At 47.6% G+C, this 21,063-nt stretch overlaps 1 protein-coding gene and 1 non-coding gene across 2 annotated transcripts in view; both read right to left on the bottom strand.

Moving 5' to 3' along the window:
- Window positions 1-21,063, bottom strand: part of STX8 (syntaxin 8) — a 207,122-nt gene that overhangs the window by 44,235 nt on the left and 141,824 nt on the right. The gene's annotated exons all lie outside the window — the stretch shown is intronic.
- Window positions 2,549-2,621, bottom strand: TRNAA-GGC (transfer RNA alanine (anticodon GGC)). Its single transcript has one exon. It is a non-coding gene; the product is annotated as a tRNA-Ala (tRNA).

Here is a 21,063-nt window from a genome sequence, read left to right as displayed (position 1 = left end):
AGAATACAATGTAACCTATTTCTCTGTCTCAGGATGAAACCCTCAGTGAATGCCATAGTTTATCAAACTTCGTGGAGCTGTTACGTGCATGTGCAGTGGGTATGTGCTTGTTTTGGGGGGAGAGTGGGATATGATGTGCTGGGATTAACTGCGTGGACTCGACGGGGCATGTTAAAGGGGTGGTGTACCACGGCCGTCTGTTCACATGCAGTGTACTGTACGGCTGCCTCTGTTTTTACAGACAAAACACCTGGGGCTTGGAGAGGCTAAGTAACCTGCCCAAGGTCTCAGCACTTGAGCTGGGATTCAAATTTCCACTGATTTTGGAGCCCAAAGACTAATCATACTACACCAGACTTATCTTGGAAGACAGCAGAGGGAAGTTGGTATCTCAAACTGCTGTGCTTCAGTTGTAAGCGTACACATTACTGGATGTAACAGAACTGCCATTTTGAAAGAAAGGGAGACAGGAGGGCAGTATAAACATCCATCACCCGAGCTATTCAACAGCTTCCCGAAATACTTATCTGCAACAGTAGGACACTGTATTTCACAACAGAATCGAGACCCAGAATGCAAAGCAAGGAAATAACATGGGAGAGAAAACGGAAATGTTTTCATAAAAAAAAAAAAAAACCTGGCAGATATATTGATGAAGTGCAGCTTTTAGAAACCACAGTTTGTGATAGTAACATTGAGATATTAATCACATCTGTGGTTAAATAGAAAAAATGTTTTAATATCCATGCAGAGATGCATGGATATCCTTGCATCCTTAAAATAGAACTAAGGGAATACAGAGTATGGTTCTTGTGAACACGGACAGTTTGAATCCCAGCTCAACCATTTACTTGCTGTGTGGCCTTGTGCAAATCACTTAACCTTTCTGTGCTTCAGTTTCTTCATCTGTACATGTGGATGTGAAACATCCCCATCTCATTGGATTGATGTGCGGATTCCAAGAGCTGATATATTAAAGTGTTTGGCACAGTGCCTGGAACACGGTAAGCACTTTATAAGCATTAATCAGCATGCTTTTATTACTAAATATGCAGTGGGGGGTCTAGACCAGCACAGCATACTTTAAAGGTTATCATAAGAGACAATAAATGCGCAGGTAGGTCCAAAGGGTGAGAAGACTGAGCACTGGCAGGAGTGTAGTTGAAACGAATCCCCACTGGGGTGAGGCTTCCAGGGGAGGACAGTTGTTAGACCAGAGGAGGAGGATGAGACTGAAGGTCTCTCTGAATTTCGAAAGTGGGTCTGAGCGCAGTGGGAAAGTAGGGTGAGAGGAGGATGGAGTCAGAGGAACTTTAGATGTGATTCAGTTCCAGATATGTGAACTTCGGGCTGTGGCCACAGAGATGGAGAAAAGGTGGAGCTGGAATGTCGGCAGGAGCTTTCACACTGGCCGGGTGGCAGGAAGAAGAGTGAGAGACAGCTGGGAATCGAGTGTCCAAGTCCTCGAGGAACATGGGCGGGTGACTGGGAAGTCCAAACCCCTCTCATCAGTGGGGTTTCCGCTGTTGATGATGACATCCACTGTTGCCAGTTTAGGCAAAAGAGGATATTTTTTCCCCCCAAAGGGTATTGGGAGCTTACAAAATCTTCAGCACAGAGACCTGGATGTGGAGGATACACAACCAGGACTGACAGAGCCGCCCATACAAGAGGGCAGTTCAGCACCACTGCCGTGGCTGCCTGCCACGTGTCACACAGGACAGTGACAACAGGAACTAGGCACTCGAGTCTTTGCTGAGCTCCTCAAAACAGCCAAACCCTCCCAACGCCCACCCCCAGCAGACGATCTCACGCCCCTGTGCTTCGCTAACACCTCACACTGGTCAATTCTAGACCCGAGTCTTTGAAAGCAGAAGCCAGGCCACGTGTGGAATCTCCATGGCAAGGAGTCTGAGAAATGTGCCTCTTAACTCGCCAACCTCTGCAATTCAGGGAGGAGAGTGAGGAGGGGGCTGAAGCGGGTGGTGAGGAGGCCAATCGAAACTATCTGTCAGAGACGGCAGTGGGGAGGCTGGAAGCGAGACGCTGACGTGACCTGGTGTGGGTTTCCCTGTGAGGAATGAGAGAATTAGGGGCGGGTGGGGGGGGGTGCTGTATTTCAATGGTTCTGAGATATTAAGCTCGTGGAACTGAATTAAGCACCTCAACTGAACAAGGTGTTGCCAGAGGAAATGTATGCTTCAATTAAGCCACTGCTAGAAGCCGTGCTCCAGGAAAGGGCAGTATTACTTCACAATGACTTGTTTATTAAGAGCAGCTCCAAAATCCTGGCTCCAGTCAAGATGAATTTCTCCTTGTACTCCAGGCTCACCCAAGTAACTCCCTCTCCTCCTGTTTACCTCCACTCATCTAAATCTGTTTTGTCTTTCGGTGAGACATTTTTCAATGAGCCTATTTTAATTTATTTCATTACATGCACATAGTTGTAAGAAGTAATCTCTCCTTTTATCTTTTAAATTAATTAATTTATTTATTTATTTATTTATTTATTTATTTATTTATTTATTTATTTATTTATTTAATTTGATGGAGGTACTGGGGATTGAACCCAGGACCTCGTGCATGCCAAGCACTCGCTCTACCACTGAGCTATGCCCTCCCCCCTCACTTTACTTTGTATTCCTATAACGTTTTACCTGTATTCCTCTTACTCCATTTATCTTACTTGGCCTTGTATTGAAGAGTTACTTAGATACATGTCTTATCTCTCCCTGAGGCAGAGTATGCACCTGCTCTGTGTTCTTCTCAGCTTCTAGGACAGTCCCTTACACTCTAAAACATCTTTGATGAATGAAAAAATGAGCGAGTTATCATACGCCCTTCACTCTATCATCTGATGATTCCCAAGGAGGCAAAGGATTGCCAGGCTTGTTAAGCCTCTGAGGCTTGTTCCCACCAAAATGCAAAACATCTGAAAATGCCCATAACCCTGGACCTTGCTCTGCCTAAAACTACGGGCCTCCCACTAGATTATGAGGTTGGGAATACATCTTTACGCCTGTATTTATCCTGCAATGCCTATTGTGGGACACGCTCAAAGAATACTTGCTGGCCTGAGTCCCAGACGTGGAGGCGCGCTTTCAGGGCCCCTCTATCTTACTAAGGATGTCTACCTACAAGATCTCTGCATGATGTATTTGGGGAGAGGAACTGTAACAATGATGAGGACTGGAGAGGGACCACGGGTGAAAGAGAGGCTTCCACAAATCAGGTGGGGTCAACTACCCAAACAGAGGAGAGGCTGGGGCTTGGAAAACATGCACGGAGGGGCCAGCCCTGAGCACAGCTCCTGAGAGGCTCCAGACGGAGAGCCAGCAAGCAAGAGTGAGAAACGGAACCGAAAACAGGCCATGCGAATTCATCCCCAAGATTCATCAAGCATTTAAGCAAAGCTCGTAGCATGACATAAAAAGCACAGATGAATCAACAGAAAAACTGACCCTAGAGGATACAGAGATAATTCTGATAAAAGAAGAGAACTTAAGAACCAAACACGATATGACAAAAGACTTGGGGTAAGGGTATAGCTCAAGCAGTAGAGTGCATGCTCAGCACCCAAGAGGCCCTGGGTTCAATCCCCAGTTCCTCCTCCAAGTGGAAATCAATGAATAAACCTACTTACCTCCCCCTCATAAAACAATATGACAAAAGACTCTAGTTAGTATTCTTGAAGAGACTTTGGGGAAATATTGTACCCATCAAAACAAGAAGAGAATCTAGCAACAACAACAAAAAAGGAAAACTTAAGAATAAGGAAGAGTTTTTACAAATTAAAAGACCCACAACCAAATATATTGTTCTGTTGTTCTGACAGCAACAATAAAAGACCCTAAAAGCTTCCTGAGTAAGAAACAAACACTATGTCAATGACAAGATAAATAAAAACAGGTCACAAACAAAGGAACAAGAATCAGAATGGGGTGGATTTTTCATCAGCAACATTGATACTACACATTTATTAGACATTAATGCAAATTCTGAAGGAAAGTAATTTGTAATTTAGAATTCCATACCCAGTCATGCTACCAATTGAGCATAAAGATGGAATAAGGCATTTTCACACATGAGAATTCATAAGGCATACCACTTTTGCCCCCTTTCCTAGAAAGTTAAAGATATTGTTCAGCAAAATGAAGGCTGAAATTTTTGAGAAAGAGGTGAGGGAAACAGTATAAGCACACAGAATAACAACAAACAGAAATACCACGATGACAAACAGTGCAAAAAGTACAGGAAAAAAATACATATAACCCAGCTTATTGAGGCAGAAAGGGGGTCTAGAAGGAAAACCTCCAGGGAAACCAACAAACAAAAAGTATATAACAAACAAACCAAAATAAATAAAATCATTGAGACATTATCTTATGAATTTTCCCATGTGGACATTACTACTCTGAGGCATTTTAAAGAGATGTTGATATCCTGGGAAGAATTGTCCACAAGTGCATTGAAAACTGAACAAAAGAAAAAAGAGAATTGCCAACTACCTGGGAAATCAAGAAGTTACAGAAAATAGAAAATAGAGCAATAGCATCCCTCTTGATCCAGGAGTAGACACTACTTACAGAGTCATAACGCCATTCGAACTGAACAGGAAGCCTGGGGGTTTGAGGATGTAGGTTTCCAGGAAAAAAGGGAGATTCCGTTTAGAAAAACTTCAAGGCAAAATAAAGGGGAAAAAAATGTAAGGGAAAAAGAAAGGCAATTAGAAACTCCAAGAAATATAGAAGGCAGTATAAATTTCTTTGGTATACATTAAGAAGTAATTTAGAATAAGCATATTAAAATAGGAAGTTGGTGGGCTTATTGAAGAATGGAATGGCTTCAAAAGATATCAGGGGTATGGTGAAAAAGACATGCTTCTTCCCCCAAGAAGAAGAAAAGAAAAAAAAAAGAGAAATTACAAAAATAACCAAAACAAAAAATGTGAAAAAAATGTTAGCAAACTGAAATGTGGCATGGTTTTAAACCAATGACGGAATGTAAGAAAAGAGAATCGATTTGCACATTCTCCTTTGACTAACACAGGGATTATGAGTTAGGAATTAGAGATGGAAATATAATCAACCACAGTGCACTTCTTGGTTTTTCAGTGCACAGTATTCACATAACGATATGAAAGCTATTTTCTGGCTTTTAACTTGGAAACAACCTAAAACCACAGTATAGAAATCTTAATTGTGGTCAAAATGGAACGCAAATAATCAACACCTGACCAAAGCAGATGGCCACGCGATGAGAAGAGGTCAAAAAAAGGTGAGGCAAAAACATACTGTCTATAATCAATGGAACGGAAAATAGAGATTTAAGTATATTACTGAAAGTTACAATAGTAATATGTAGAGGAATAAAAACAATGATATTAGAAACAGAAGAGGTATGTATAGAGTGAGTGAAAACCTGTATGTCAGGTCATGAAATTAATAGGTAATATCTAAAATTGAGAAATAAAAAATGGTGTGTATCATTTAGTAATATGCACATAACCACCTGGAGAAAGACAAGCAAAGATGGTTGAGAGTGACTGACTCTGGGATCAGAACAGGAGATAAGGATGGACCAGGCAGAGCACTGGCTGAATTAAAAAAAAAACGTGTATATCGCTATTTAATTCTTTTAAAAGTCATTATTTACTCTGGAACCTGAACATTTTGGCTCAAGGCTGCTAAGAAATTATCCATTGACGTGTACTAGGTTATCCAGTCACCAGCCAGCAGGACACAGGTTCTCCAGGGAACAGAACGTAGATGGCGCCCCACAGGGCATGATGTAAAGGATGTAGGAAGTATAAACTGTGGGTTGCCGGTCATCTCAGGGAGTTTTGAGTCACTACAAAAAGGAAGATCTCCCCCAGGTTTACTGCCAGAATAACCCTGGGTCTTACCAGACTTCCAATGCTCCTGCTGGACAGAATAAGCAAAATGTCTTATATTTTCCTTTTGAAAGCACTAGGAACAGCTCAAGGATTTGCACAGCAGAATGAAAGAGGAGCTGTCACCAAGTTCCTGAGGACTCACAGCTTGAAAGGAAAGAGGAGGCCCACAGGGGGCCTTCGGACAGTGCCCAGCAGGGGAGACTGAGCACTTCCACAGCCTAGGGGGTGGGACCACAGCTCTTAAAGCCACAGATCTCCTCTGTAGGCACAGAGACCCTCACAGCAGGAGTCCATTCACACCAGTCACCCTTGGAGACTGCTATTTATGCTAAAGAAATTTATCCCACTCCATTGTATGTTTCTTGTCCAGAGTTCCCTTGGATCCCTTGTTTACGGCCTCCGTCCTATATTGTGAGCAGTGGAATGGACAGGCCATTTGAGAGGGCAGGGATGGCTAATGATGGGTCTGTTAGCTCTGCAGTCAGTCTTTCCTTTGTGAATCAAACCCAATTTGGGTGCATTTGCTTAAAGGAAAAAAAAAAAGCTAAACCCCATTTAAGGTTGAAGAAATGTTAACTGTGTTCCACTCCTCTATACTGGGGCGGGGCGGGGTGGGGGTGGGGGACCACTGGAAGAAACTCCAAAGTTTATGATATTTATTTATAATCCATTCTTTTGGTTGAAATATTTATCCAATTATATCAAGTATAGGTGTAAATGGTGCAGCTGGGGCCCCTTAAGATTGGGAAGATCTTAAAAAACAGGGGGCCTTTTCATCACTCGAGAGATGCTAATTTTTATCTTGCAAAAAGTAAGGGGAAGCCCCTTCTGAAATGTTTTCTTTTGAGGCAGAACTTAAACGTATGCTACTGCTTTCATGAATTCTGTGAGCCAAATCCTTATAAATCCTTTGAGTTGACAGATCAATTATTCCTTCTAACAGCAAATGAACTAATAACCCTTGGAAATTTCTCCTTCCTTGGGTTTAAAATAAGGAAGGAAAAAAAACCTTTAGGGGGAAAAATCAATTAAAGACTACCTAGAAATAAAAAACAATTACATTCATAACAGCTTTTTAAAGAGAGCTGTATTTTGTTTGAGAGCTATGATTTTCAAATTAAAAACATGTCAAATAACTTTATGTTTTATAAACATCATAAATACTCTTTAAAAAACACCTTCATTTCATATTGTGTCCTGTCAAGGGAAGGGAACTGAGAAAGGGGGAGGGGGAGAAAAGGAGAAAGACAGACAGTGGAGAAGACTTCAAGAAAGGTAGGATTTGTGAGCGCCCCTCTGGAGAAGGCACCGCGCAGGCTCCCGGGGACCCAGAGAAGGTGAAGGACACTGGCACAGCGCTGGGGAGAAAGGGAGAGAGAGGATACAAGAGGCAGAGGCCAGTTACTCTAAGATGCGCAGACCAGCACTGTGAGCAGGGGGAGCCTGTACTGAGCATTTTGCTGATGGCAGAGATGCTGGGGCGGCTCTGGTACGAGCAGGCAGGTAGTACAGGCTGGGCATTCAAGGGGTCAGACCCAAGGCAGACACTGAGGGCTAGAGCGAGGGCAGAAAGGGTGCTGGAAGAGTGGGAATGCACGTGGGCACTGAGGCGAGCTCTGTGCCCAAGACTGAGACGTGCCTGCTGGGTGAGCAGGGCAGAGAGGCATCAACCCTGTGCGACGAGCAGGGAGGGGAGAGAGCGTGCTTAGCTTGTGCAGGGTCCTGGGTTCAATCCCCAGCACCTCCATTAAAATAAATGAATAACCTAATTACCACACCCCAAATTAAAATAAAATAAAATAAAAAACTTTCAACAATCTATATTGTGAAAGAAGATCAAAGATTTTCAGAGATGAGAAAACTGAAGCCCTGGAAAGCTGAGAAAATGACTTGCTCAAGGTTACATGGCATCTCACTCACTCTCTCACACACACACACACAATGTACTTGTAGGTAAAACAAAGTAAGTGTGTGTGTGTGTGTGTGTGTGTGTGTGTGTGTGTGTGTGTGTGTGTGTGTGTGTTTTGAATTAAGTCAGCAGAGCATGGTGGGGGCCCGGCTACTGGCTGGTGGGCACTGTTCTCCTTCCTTCCTGTAATGCAGTTCTTGAAAGTGAACAACCAAATCTTACTTTACACTGAGTGAGCAGTCTTTTCCCCACAACATTAACAAGTCTGGAGATGATGCCCCAAGAGAGCTGTGCACGTTTCCGGGAACACACAGCTCTCGGCACAGTGAGCTCCTGGTCACAGGGTGACATGGTGGAGGGAAAGGGGAACTCCAGTCCGAAGACCTGGGCTGGAATCACAGCTCCACTGGTATCCAGCCTCATCTGTTCTAGCTGTAAAATGGGAATAATCATAATCTCACCTCAAGTTGTGGGTGGGAAACAAAAGGAAGTAACACTGACCAATCAGGATCCATCTGTACGGCCTTATAGAGGCCCCAAGACCCCGCAGGGGACCTACGGCCCTGTTAAGGGAAAGCCAGGGCTGGCTTCATGGGCAAGTGACCTGAGCAGTGACACAGGGTCCCAGGCCTAGTGGGCCCCACGCTGTCACCATCTTGATATTCTTAATCATTTCTAAACAAGAGGCCCTGTATTTTCATCTTTCATTGGGCCCCACAGATCCCACAGCACGTCTCAGGTACAGAGACGTGCTCCGATCTCAGGAGTCCAGGAGAAGAGGTCCACCTTTGGCAAGTAACCCCCAGTGGAGCTGGAAGCTTGCAGTGGACACTAGTTAGTTTCTCAGCAGCTCAGCATCTGAACCCATTTCTTACAAGAGAGGAGTCTTGGTAGGAGGCAGGACCAGAAGGGCCAAATGCTGGCACCGCCCTGCCTCCCCAGCAGCACCAAGTGCACACAAGGGAGCATGGAGAACTCGTTTCAGTGGTGGCAGCAGCAACACTGACTCTCCAGGAACGTCAGTGGCAGCCCTTCCAGCTTCAGCCCCTGGTGCCCACCGCTGGCGGTGCTGGCTGCTGGGGGTGCCGGCAGTCGTGGCAGTGAGTCCTCTGCTAGACGGTTCTGTGGTGGAGCTGTGGTCATGGTTCTAGCCACCTCTGGTTTCTCCCCATGTTCGAGCCCGATTCTCCAGCCTTCTTGATGATTGATGTTTCAAACTACTAGATTCCTTTTTTGGGGGGGTAATTAGGTTTATTTATTTATTTTTAATGGAGGTACTGGGGATTGAACCCAGGACCTTGTGCATGCTAAGCACGTGCTCTATCACTGAGCTGTATCCTCCCCCTTAGAGAGCCTCTTAATAAATTCCTTTTGTACTTCAGTAATCAGAGACGGTTTCTGTTGTTTAGGGCTAAGAACTTTTTCTGATCTAAAGCTGGACTCTGTTTCAGAGTCTACCCTGACACTCCCGCAGATGACAGACAGCAGCTGAGTCCTGTGTCCTGGGGCAGAGCCTGGTGGGCCACTGCCCCTGGTGATGACATGAGTGCTGGTGCATGCCCGTGTGGAAGGGACCCTGGAGGTCATGTGGTCCACATTCCTTCTGAAAGTAGGAACCCTTCCAGAATAGCTCAGGGTCAAAACAAGGTTCAACGAAAGATGTTCCTGATAACTGGAGGGTACGCTAAGCAGAAAGCCTTTATCGTGGGTGACAAACCATGAGGCTGGCCACCTCCCAGTGACACCTCTCCAGACCAACAATCATCTTAGGGCTTGCAAGGCTATCCCTAACTGTCACCTGATTGTCAGGGCTGGAGTTTAGGAAAATTTCCTGTCACTCATGGCCAGAAGATGAAATGTCATTTGTTCAGAGTCTGTAAGAAAGAGGGCAGCTGAGTTCCTAACGGATTTCTGAAGCACGATGGGGCTAAAGCACTCCGGGATTCTGAAAACCAAGGACCATGTTCAAAAGACCCCACACAGGTATTACAGCCACAGAGAAAACCAGAAGCATCAAACATGGTGCTACTCCTTCTGGCATCCAGGTCAAGGATGCTCCACGATCTCCCCCGGCCCCCTTCACTGCACCTTCTATCAAAGGCGACGATATTCTACGTTTTGCCAAGGGTTGGGAGAGGAGGCGGAAAGAAAGCCCTGACAAGCTCACTTCCCAACACGTGAACTGTACTCTTGGCGGAAACAAAATCTCTTGATTGTTGGCATTATGGCTCTATTTGGACAGTGTCACTTGGTGGGCTGGCTGACTTTCCAGTCACTGGGTGGGTGACACTGGTTCCAGGACAGGGCCATTAGCCTGTAACAGCAGGAAGACCCAATTACGAAGCACCTCGCTAGAAAGCCCGAGAGGCAGCCCCCCACCTCTGTCTGAACAGCAGGTACGGGAAGCTGGGCAGAGAGGCTGCAGCGACAGACACGGTAGGGAAGATACAGAGCCACTTCGGGTCCCAGGAGACACTCGGGCAGTCACAACATGGGTCTCCAGGCAGGACGCGTAACGGCAAAGTAACGAGGAGGGTCCCTCCCGTCACAGCCAAGCAAATGGCAACCGGACAGGGTTGGCCAGAGGTCACAGATCAGGAGGAATGAGTAAGGAGAGAAGACACTGAGGTGCAGGAGAGCGAGTGGGCGAGGAGGGTCAGGCACAAAAGGCCAAGGCTGGGGTGCAGCTGGCCGCAGCTGGGAGGAAGGCAGAGGGCTGCAGGGCCCCGCTGGGAGCAGGCGGGTGGGGGGGCAGAGGTGCAGGTACCCTGGGAGGTCCCGGAGGGAAGGGAGGCGACGGGCGGGGAGCGAGAAACCGGAGGGAGCGCCGCCTGCTCACTCGAGGGGTGAGTAAAGGACTCATACCCAGGGTTTTCTTTGAATTGATCACCTCTTATTAGCGTCTTTTGAAATGCGAATTAGCTGATTAACCACTGCTCACAGCTTTCCAACTGTTCTTTATCCTCTAGCATTCAGCAACTTGGTCCTAAATAGGGCAGGCCACAGGAGCCCACCAGGGGGAAATTATTCTCAAGGTTATGAGAACAGTGACCAGGCAAACTTTCTCCCCGGGCTGGGTGGAAGCGGGCTAGGGGAGAGATTGTGCCCTGAAGCCAGGCGCTCACCACCTCTGGTTCCCACACCGAGTGAGGTGTCCTTGCGGCCAGGACACTGTTCACCTTGTTCATCCTTGCAGCTTGGGACCAGGACCGGGAGAGCAGACAGACTCTCTTCTACCCGCCCCCCTGCTTTGTTAACCACATTCCTTTTATAGACGGTTCATCGGTCCCGAGTCCCTAAGGAACACCGTGCGCTGGCGAGGCCGCTCTGTTTGGGCCATGGGCGACAACAAGGGGTGACCTCTGGCAGAGCCCCGTCCGCACTTGCTCCTGCCTCCAGTTTGGTAACACAGCACAAAGGCGGTGTGGCATGTATACACTTTCCAGGCTGAGCCCCTATTCAGAGGGGGCTGCAGCTTGCGCGTAATGGGCCCCCTACAGACAAAGCCAGCAAGTTTCTTAATTAAGTCTAAGTGAAAGACAGATCCCGCTTCCATCTTCAGAGAACCTTCCTTTGGAACTTCAAAAACACCCTGCACTGCCTATCAAACCCGGGTGCGAATAACTGGCGAGCGATTTTTTCCCCCTCTTTTTAAATATAGAAAGCCAAGCCTCCGGCGCCAACTCTTCAGCCCCCTCTCACTTTCCCTGCAATTTCAGACCTGCCTCTGGTTCATAAGACAGGAAACAAAGGGACTTCTTGTGTGTCGGAGGAGCCCTCGGAGGGTCTGCATTTCATTCTGGCCTTCCCCAAAGCCCCGCGCGGTCTAAAGAACTCTTTAACTGGTTTCGTCTCATTAACATTTCCATGAGGTATCAAAGGACGTGCTACAAACCCAGCGCATGTCCATACATCACGGAAGGACACATCCCAGTATGGAATGATATAAAAAATTAATTATCAGCTAACTGCCTTTGCAAACATGTCATCTCCCCAGCCCTCCTTCGCCTCCCCACTTTCTACCCTAGTCCCCGTAACCCTCTCTCAGACGGACTTTTCTGTTTGCTGGGCTTTGCTGGGATAATGTTCTTTGCAAACAGAAACCAATTATTCTGCAGCAGTAAGTCACCGGGAGTATGAATTGCTTTAATTTTTCCTCCCTTTTAGTAGCTGCCCACAGTGGGTTAGTGAGGTGGCTGCCATAATGAAGCTGGATTGAATACTTAAAGCGGCACTGAGGCTGGGTGTCCTGCAGGGAAAATGATGCTCAGAAATGCAAGTGCGTTCCTGTGACGAGAAGCTAATCAGTGAGTTAGCCATTTCCCAAACGGCGCGTTCCGCTCCGCATTTGCATCGCCAACGCCGTTCTCCCCCAGTGAGTCCCGTGCACCTGACTAGCTTGTAAAAATGTCACCTTACTGTTAAAGTGCTAAACACGCCCTGTGTTTCCTCGCCTGTTTTCTTCTCCCTACACCGCCCCCCGCCCCTCGCCTTTTTCCTTCTGCAATTCTTTGCTTTCTCATTAGAAATGCCCAGCAACGTCTGGCAGACAAAGACACTACAAACAAAGTGTATGGAAAGGGGGAAAAAATTAAAAAGGGGAAAAAAAGTGCAGAGGAATTCTTCATTCACTGATCTCTCGAATACATTAATATCTGAAACTGTTGGCACAGCCTAAAATACTGGGGCAGCTAACAATGCAGGCAACGATTCGAAGTCTGGGATCCTCAAATAAACCCCTGCGCTGTCATGGCCACCAGGGAGGAGAAGAATGGCCATATTAGCTGACCTTCAGTTCCTTGTTCCTTCAGACCTGACTGCTGGACCTCTGTTTGCTTGTTACTAGGATTTCTTGGCAAAAAAATTTTAGCATTTCCCAGGCGATACAAGAGCCAGTTTATTAGGTAAATAAGCGGGCCGTAAGCAGTCTTTGCTGCTTCATCATGGGAACGGGGGGCACTGGGGTGAGGTTTGGGTTGGAGTCGGGGAGAAGGACTGAGAATCAGAGACCTCATCGATTCCCCTTCATCCAAAGCAGCCACGGACCACGAGGGCCGCTTTCACGCATCACCCACTCCAGGTGCTGGCTCTGGTGGCCTTAACCAGCACCGCCCGCGGAGGGAGCACGGGAAGGCTCACACAAAAAAGCGGAGGGCGAGAACCGCAGCTTTCTTCCGCGAGAGATCAAGACCCTCAGTGAAGTTTCACTTAGCCCACGTTTATGAGTAACTGGAGGCTATTTTATAACAGGTTCAAATGGAGCTAATGGGATTGGATTTCATTCATCTGTCATAATTACCGAGACGCGCTTATGTTATCCAAACCACTCTCTGGTGATCATCTTAATGATGTTAATAAAATAAGTAACGCAGAACTGGATCCTTCTTCAGAGCCCTTCGACCCAGAGGGCCTTCGGGCTGTCTAGACTGTCACAACTGGTAGTTATTACATTTATGGGTCGGTTTACTGTTTACTGCCCCCCCCCAACCCCCACTGCAACATAAGCTCTGAGGCAAGGACTACTGTCCCATCCTGTCTGACCGAGCACAGCAGCCAGGGCCCAGGACGCTCCTGCTGAAAGGGGTGGTTTTTCTCTTTCCCTGCCTCAGGGAAAATACACCGTATCTTTAAAGGCCTTCAGCTGCCACTCCCAAAAGGAACGAGACGCAAAATTTCGTAAGGTGCAGTATTTCTCCACTGGAAATAAGAGTTTGTTTCCTGTGGTTCCCAAATCCCAAAATAAAATTTATCTTATGATAAATATAAATATATTATAATAAAAATGCTAGAAATTCTTACTCATACTTAAAGCAGGAGGCCATATAAAAAGATACAATACATACACTTTTTCAAAAACTTATACAGTCATTACGGTCATTGTTTTGGAAACTGTGTGAAAACATTATAATTTTTCAGACTCCAGGAACTGCAAAAAGCAAGTTACATGGTATGTAATATAGAATCCCACATGGCATTAAGAAGTTATACATGTAGACATATTATATGTATACACAGAAAAAAGACTGGAAAGACACACCCAAAATGTTACGAATGATTGTCGGCGATGGATTTTTATTTTGTTTACTGTTCCCTATTTCACCATTTTGTTGCAGTAAATCTATTTAAAATCAGGAAAAACCCTTCAATAAGCTTTTTTTTTTTTTTTGAGAAAGGAAATATATTTGTAAATGAGCTAAATCTGACTCAAGAGTTTCGAAAAATATAAATACAGCAGGCACTCCAGTGGTGTATCCTACACACACACACACACACACATACACACACACGCTCCCTAGATACACATGTGTAAAGCTATACAGAAATACTGCTGGAGGGGTGGGGTCCTCGGCTATTTATTTTCAAGTTTATTGAGACAAAATAAGAGCCTGGAGGAAGCTTTCTCTCTCAGCTTGAAGCAGCCTGGTGCCACATTTCTGGTCTTTAAAGGAGATTATACTGAAGGATACTCAATTGCTTTGAATAGGGGTGACATTTCAGGCTGATAGGTGGTCATACCTGTAAACAGCTGCACAGGAGCATTTCAAAAAAAAACTCTTCTAACCTTTCCAGTACCAAGAAACAGCACCTTGCAGAAAAGCAAAGGCTGAGTGCAAACCCGGGTGATAACCCTTTTGGTTAGGGAGTGGTAACCAGACCTACAGTCCAACAGGAAGTAGGGAGGACGCTGCTCTAAATGTTTAATTGGGCACTTAGAGGGGTAGTAACCAGAGCCGGTGCAAAGAGTGTTAGGGTGAAACGGATATTCGACAGTATTTATTCGTCAAGGTTTCTCCACATTAACATCACTTGTTTGTTCATTTCTACTCATTCCTACAAGGCCATGGCTAGAAATGGGACGGCGTGGGGGGGAGATGAAGTCCAGAGCAATGAAATGCCTATTTCTATTGGGCATGCCCCTGCCATCTTTCTTCCATTCTTCCTTCCCTCCCCTCCTCCTTCATCTCCTTCATTCATTCAGTAAACACTAAGAGCCCACCATGCCTGGCACTGTGCTGAATGATGCTTCCCTTTCTGTGCTGTAGATTCTCTGAGCCCAGGGACCAGGTCTGGTTGGCATCTTTGGTACTTTGCACAGTGCAGAGCACAGAAAAGATGCTCTGTAAGCCCTTCCTGAATGAACGGACAAATGAATGAACAAATGACACAGCACCTGCTCTCAGGCAGTTTAGAGTGCAGAGAGAAACGCAGGCAAATGGTGGTGCCTGCCCGCAGACGAGCACGCTGGCGGTCTCCATCACGACCTGGACCTGCCGAGGCAGGGAGGACTTTCTAGTTGCAGTGGTTTTCCACTTGAACATCAGAATCCCTCTGAAAAATCCCAGTGTACTATAACCCAGAGCCATTAAATCAGGATTTATAGGAAAAGAGGAATCCAGGCACTGGGAATTTTAGAAACTCTCCAGGGGATTCAGATGTGTAGTGGAGTAGGAAACTGCTGTTCTCCATCCTTCCTGCTCAGTGTGAGGTCCTTGGAGCAGCAGCCTCCACGTCTCCTGGGAGCGAGTTGGACACGCAGAATCTCAAGCCCTACTCCAGACCCCCTGCATCAGACTCTGCAGTCTAAGGAGACTCCCCGGGAGCCACCCTGCACTGCTCTGGCGGATGTGCGTTCTACGCTAGACGCTGAAGGTCCGAAAAGTCAGCAAGGGGAAATGAGGAACAGGTATTCTGGGTGGGGGGAGTGATAAGTGCAAAGCCACCAAAATAAAGGACAGCCTAAATGGGCTGGCAGCTAGCTCGAGATGGCTATCTCAGTCCGCGGGGGAGAAAGGGCACACGCGCGCGTGTGTGTGTGAGAGCGATGGCACACACGTGCATTTTGGTGGACAGCATGGTCGAGGGCCTGGAATTAGATCTGTTAGGCTACAGAAACCATGCTCTGCAGTCCAGACTTTACCCTGAAGGCCAGGTGACAACGAAGTTTTGGAAGTTGGAGAGAAACTTGATGAGATCCTCCAAAAACCCACTGCCCTCCCCAACTCAGCGCTTCGTCCATTCCACTCCCTTAGCCTGAAGTTCCTTACTCGTTTCAAACCATCAAAATCTCACCCATCTTTTCTCCACCAACTCAAATGCCTTCCAGGCACTGAGGCTGGAAAGGGGCTCCCTTGGTACCCTTGACCTCCGCAGCACTTTGGATGGACCCCCAGATGGCCCTGATCACAGCCGCTCTATTTCTGCAGTTCTGTTTTGTCTGCTATTTTCTCTCTCCCACTTGCAGACCAGAGCTTTTGGAGGGACAGTCCCCAAGGATCACCAATTTCAGGACATCGGGGGTGCTTGTTAGACAACAAGGCCCAAGACGCCCTGAATTGGGGGGGAGGTGTGTGTGAGGCTCAGGTGTCTGCATTTACAAAGCACTGCAGGTGAGCACCGAAGCAGGAGAACCAGCTTTGGGTCCGGAGCTCTGGGTCCGTCTCGTGAACGCCAGCCCCCGACACCGCACCTCTGCACACAGCCCCGGCTCGCCCCGGCTCAGGCAGACGAGTAAATGACGCGTCTTCAGGTCCTCTCTCTGCCCCTCCACCACCAAGTAACAAGTCACGGTGCTTCCATGAACACACCAGGAAAACTTGCAGGAACGTCATTAAACACAGGAGGAAAGCACTCGCTCTTCCTGATTTGTGCTCAGTCTGTTGGTCAATGCTCAGAAAGGGCTTTTCCTCTAAAAGCCCAGGAACGTGTCTGGTTTCTCGTATCATGGGTAGAAGAGAGACAAGACTGGAGTCAAACTTGCCTGCGGAGGTGATGTTAAGCATGCACGAGATACTGCGTATCTTTGGAAGCACTGGGGAAACTTCTTCCTCTTACCACCATGAACTTTTTAAATTGGTCATCTAGGGACTAAGGGACACTCGTGGCACTCTCTCCTTTACTTCTGTGCTTAGGATGTTTCTCTCTCCCTCTGGACTTCAAGCCACATGAGGGCGGGACTATGGTCAATGCATCTTGGGATCCTCCCTGTAGCGCCACATCGCCGGAGGGACTCGACAAAACTGTGACGGACAGATGAAAGATGACAATGTCGCAGAAGCCCAAAGGTAATAAATAATAGCTCACTTGGGATCTGCACGTGTGTGGGAATTCTCCCAACACCTGCCGAGGCCGGCTACTCCTGTTCTCTCAGCCTCTTAAAGAGGGCGGCTGTGTCATCCTTGCCAGTGACCTTCTCATTCATCTAACCTGGAAAGGGCTGTGATTTCCCCCCAACATACAGACACTCTCGGCACTGAACAACCCCACTAAACAGAACTGCCCCCTTTAATGTCAATCTGGAAAAGTTCCATTTAAGAATTTGTTTTATAAGAATATTTTCATAAAGTGAAAATAACAAGATGCTGTTAAAGGCATCTGGTCACGTGAATGAACAGGGGTGTCACGGTATCCAATTCACCTGTAAAAGGAAAGAGTGACAGCCACTGCCATCGGACTGTCATTTAAATCCCAAGTTCACTGGAGGAACATTCAATTCCTGGTTTTCCAGAGAAGCTCCACCTTTACAGATCCCAAACCCATCCTGAAAAGCAGAACTGTTAACTCTGTCTCGTATTTGTGCACAGAACGTGTTACTGTTTCATGCCCACGTTGCACATGAGATGGTCTTTAAGTTTTAACTTTCAGGGACTACGTTCCCCTGGTAGGGACCGCCTTAGAACTATGATGTGAAAAGATTTTAATTAAGCAATTTCACATGAAATTAAGGCTTCTGGCTTTCCCTGAAAAATCAAGGTGGGCTCACCTAGCTACTTGGCAACATCACCCAGGGCTGACCCCTTCCAGAGAGCGGGTTCTAACTTAACACCCCTCCAGTCCAGGCTCACTCGTTTCTGCACCGGCCTCATTCCACGCTGTGTGGGGACCACACATAGGAAAGTGTGGGTCCTTCCCCAAAGACATCTATGTTCACGTATGTTAATAAACTGCAGTGAAAGTACACATGGGGCACAGAGGAAAAACAGAGTATTAGCTACAAGACCCAACCCTCAGGCAGAGCTGGAGGGAGACTGGAAGGAGAGCAGCCGCAGGAGGAAGGCCGCCAGGTGAGCTGGTGCTCAGAAGCGGAAATGGACAAGTGATGCTCAGAGAAGTGGAGACACCTGGTCGGGCTGGAGAGGGAGGTTTCCGCGGGGGAACAGGAAGAAGGCGGCAGATGACGTGGAGGGCAGACAGACTGCGGAGGGCCCGAGGTCCAGAGCCAAGGACGGTGGGCTGTGTCCTGGGCGCAGACTGGAGCGCTGGAAGGCTTCCTGCCAAGGGCCTGGCAAAATGCAGTTGGTGTTTCAGAGTGGTCAACGGGTGGCCGAATCTTAGCTGCACAGGAGAGAAGTGAGACCAGAGACAGGCAGAGATGGGGACACTGGGAAGCCTGCTCAGCAAAGTACCATGGCAGCAGGTGGGCCTGCACGTGGCTGGTGACGGTGAGAACACATGAGGGAGAGACCGAGTGAGTGAGAAAGGCTGTGGCCTGGGCATCAGACGGCGTGGGAGGAAGAGGAAGGCCTCAAGTATGAACGCAGTCGTCCACGGGAGCCGCTGAAGAACAGCAGAGCCAAACACAGACACTGCAGAGAGCCCAGCCGTTCGTGTCGGTTTCAGGTGAATCTAGGCATGTGCCTGTGGTGTGCGTGTTTAAGGGAGTGGGGTGCAATGATGACTGTGGCCTGAGACATGTTAAGTGCCAGGAAATGACGGGGTGGTCAAGAAGGACACGTGCAGATAAGGGGCGCATGCGCAGGACGCACTGAGTGGCAGGGGTCACTGGAGCTGGGGGACGGAGATGATTTCTGAGAAAGGAGAGCAGAGGTCTGAGGATGACCGGCACCACCAGACATGAACTGTCTCCATTTTCAAGGAACAGTGGAGATTTGATTCTTCCACACGAAGCCTTAGAAACCCAACCAAACTGTTGGCTTGGATACTCCCAACAACTCGAAGTTTTTATTGCGCCTTTGGCATGATGGATGGGGCTCAGTTTACCCAGAAACAGTAAAATCAGAGGAGAGGGGTTAATTACAGCTGTTCCCTCTCCTGCTAGGTGCAAGACAGCCACGATGAAGCCACCATGAAGCTGAGGCTATTTAAACAGCCAAACTGATCACGGTAACTGGTTTTTACTTTAGGGAAAAAAACAAACTAGAACAAAACTCCACACATTTTAAGCCATATTCCTGCCTCTCAAAGCCTCTCCTGTAAAGAACCCAAAAGTGAAAGAAGCCAAAATAATCCTAGACCTTAAAGAGGTCCTGATTTATCATTTCACAGGTTCCCACACATTACCCCCTTTCCACTTTTCCAGAACTTAACATAAATTCTGCCATCAGATCAGGATGTCAGACCAGGAAGGGGAGGGAGAAGTGTGGTTCCCAACTGGGAACGGATAAGTGCTCACACTTCGACTGTCACAGACCACTCCAGCTACACTCGCCCAGCGGCCCGCCCCCCTGCTCCCCAGGCCTCCCTATCTGCCACTCCCGGCCCCTCTTCTGCTACTGAATTCAGGCTCTGCTCACTCCTGCACTGGGGGAACGATGCTTGTGCTCATGTTTCATCTTGGTTTGGGTTATTTTTTGAACAGCATCACAATCAATTCTACCCGATTAAAAAATAAAGTTGGGGGGAGGGTATAGCTCAGTGGTGGAGCGCACGCTTAGCAAGCACGCAATCAGGGTTTGATTCCCAGTACTCTGATAAATAAAAAATAATGAATAAATAAATAAACCTAATCCCCCCCAAAAGTTAATGTTCACCCGGGTTCCCTTAACTTTTAAAATTTTTCTTTTTTTTAAGGAGCAGGTAAATGTACATAAGCAACAAACGATGAGGCCCAAGCATGAGAATCGATGAGTGGTTCAGTGAAATAAGTTACAAAACATAAAACTGATCACGTGAGGCGAAGTTAGCCCACCTGCTCACGCCCCGAGGTTTGTGCTGCACAGACACAGCGCTCTCGCACTTGCACGGAGGTTTCACCTTTAAGCAAAGGGGGGTGTTCTGCATTTGATTTCGGGGAGCAGGGGGCTGGATGACAAGGGGTTCCAGGTAAAATGTGGAAGTCAAACAGTCTGTCTTTGATACCAAACTTCCTTCCTTCCTCCTTCCCTCCCTCCCTCCTCTCCTTCGGATGCTCCATTCCCACCACCGGGTCCTCCTCTGCCCAGCACCCAGGGGCCCTGAGAGCCCACGCCAGCACCCCTGGCCTGCCAAGGTCCACAGCGTCACACCTCATCCAGGCCTGCCTGTCCCAGTGCCCTCCCCCACCCAGGGTATAAAATTATTTCCCCATCAACGCTCTAATTTCCCTAATAAGGATAACTTCCTGGTGAATATATTATTATGTTATTCTGAAAGGTGAGTAAAACAAACTCTTTGACCTCGCCTTGCCCCACCAACACCATACCCAGCCTTTGCACCTGATAATATTAGTAATTTGTTGACATAAATCACTGGTCATAACTTAGCAGTCAGGGAGCCAGGTCCAGCCTGCAGTTATGTTTTGACCCAGGCAGAGTTTTTAAAAGTTGGCAAATTGCACAAAAAATCGTATTTCTCTTTTTCTTTAAAAAAAAAAAAAATCAAGCAATAAGGAGGCAGCCACAGCCCAAGGCTCAGGGGGCTGAGGGGCGGGCACGCTGTCCGGACGGGCACACGTGTGCCGGCTCCCAGGGCCCCCGTCACTTCCAGCTGCTCCATGCCTGGGCTGCAGCCCTCACTTCACCTGACAGGGGTTCGGATTTGTGACTCCTGGCCTGCACGGCTCTGTCAATGATGGAATCACTAAGTCAAGGGCTTCACAGAGGTGGGGAAAGGAGCATTCTGAGGCGTGGCTTTTCCCCAGCTTTCTGCCACCACCTGGCCGCCTGCAATGCCTAATCCAAGCATCCCTGCTTTCCACGCTTATAACTGGTTCAGGAGCTCTGGAAACGGCACTGCTGATTCCGCCACCATGAGGAGTCGGAGCCAGGAAGCCTCTCTTCTTTGCCCTTCAGCACCGCCCTCCCTGCTCCTCTCTCATCACTTCCATTTCCTTTCTTTCGCCCTCCCCTGCTCTGTCTCTCCTTGCTGGAGCACGTGTGACCGCGGGAGCACAGACCGTCCAGCTCCCTGCCCACCCATCCCACTGAACCTCGGCCCCAGCACTATGGCGTGTCATGGAAAATGAAGAACTCTTGAGAGGTACCACGGAAGCAACAAATTCAGCGAGCGATGACCACAAACCACGAACACTGGCCACGCTCGC

Source organism: Camelus bactrianus, chromosome 16 (assembly GCF_048773025.1).
Source record: "Camelus bactrianus isolate YW-2024 breed Bactrian camel chromosome 16, ASM4877302v1, whole genome shotgun sequence".
NCBI lineage: Eukaryota > Metazoa > Chordata > Mammalia > Artiodactyla > Camelidae > Camelus > Camelus bactrianus.
The sequence above is the reverse complement of the archived record's forward strand: the minus strand, read 5'-3'. Positions and strand labels throughout refer to the sequence as shown.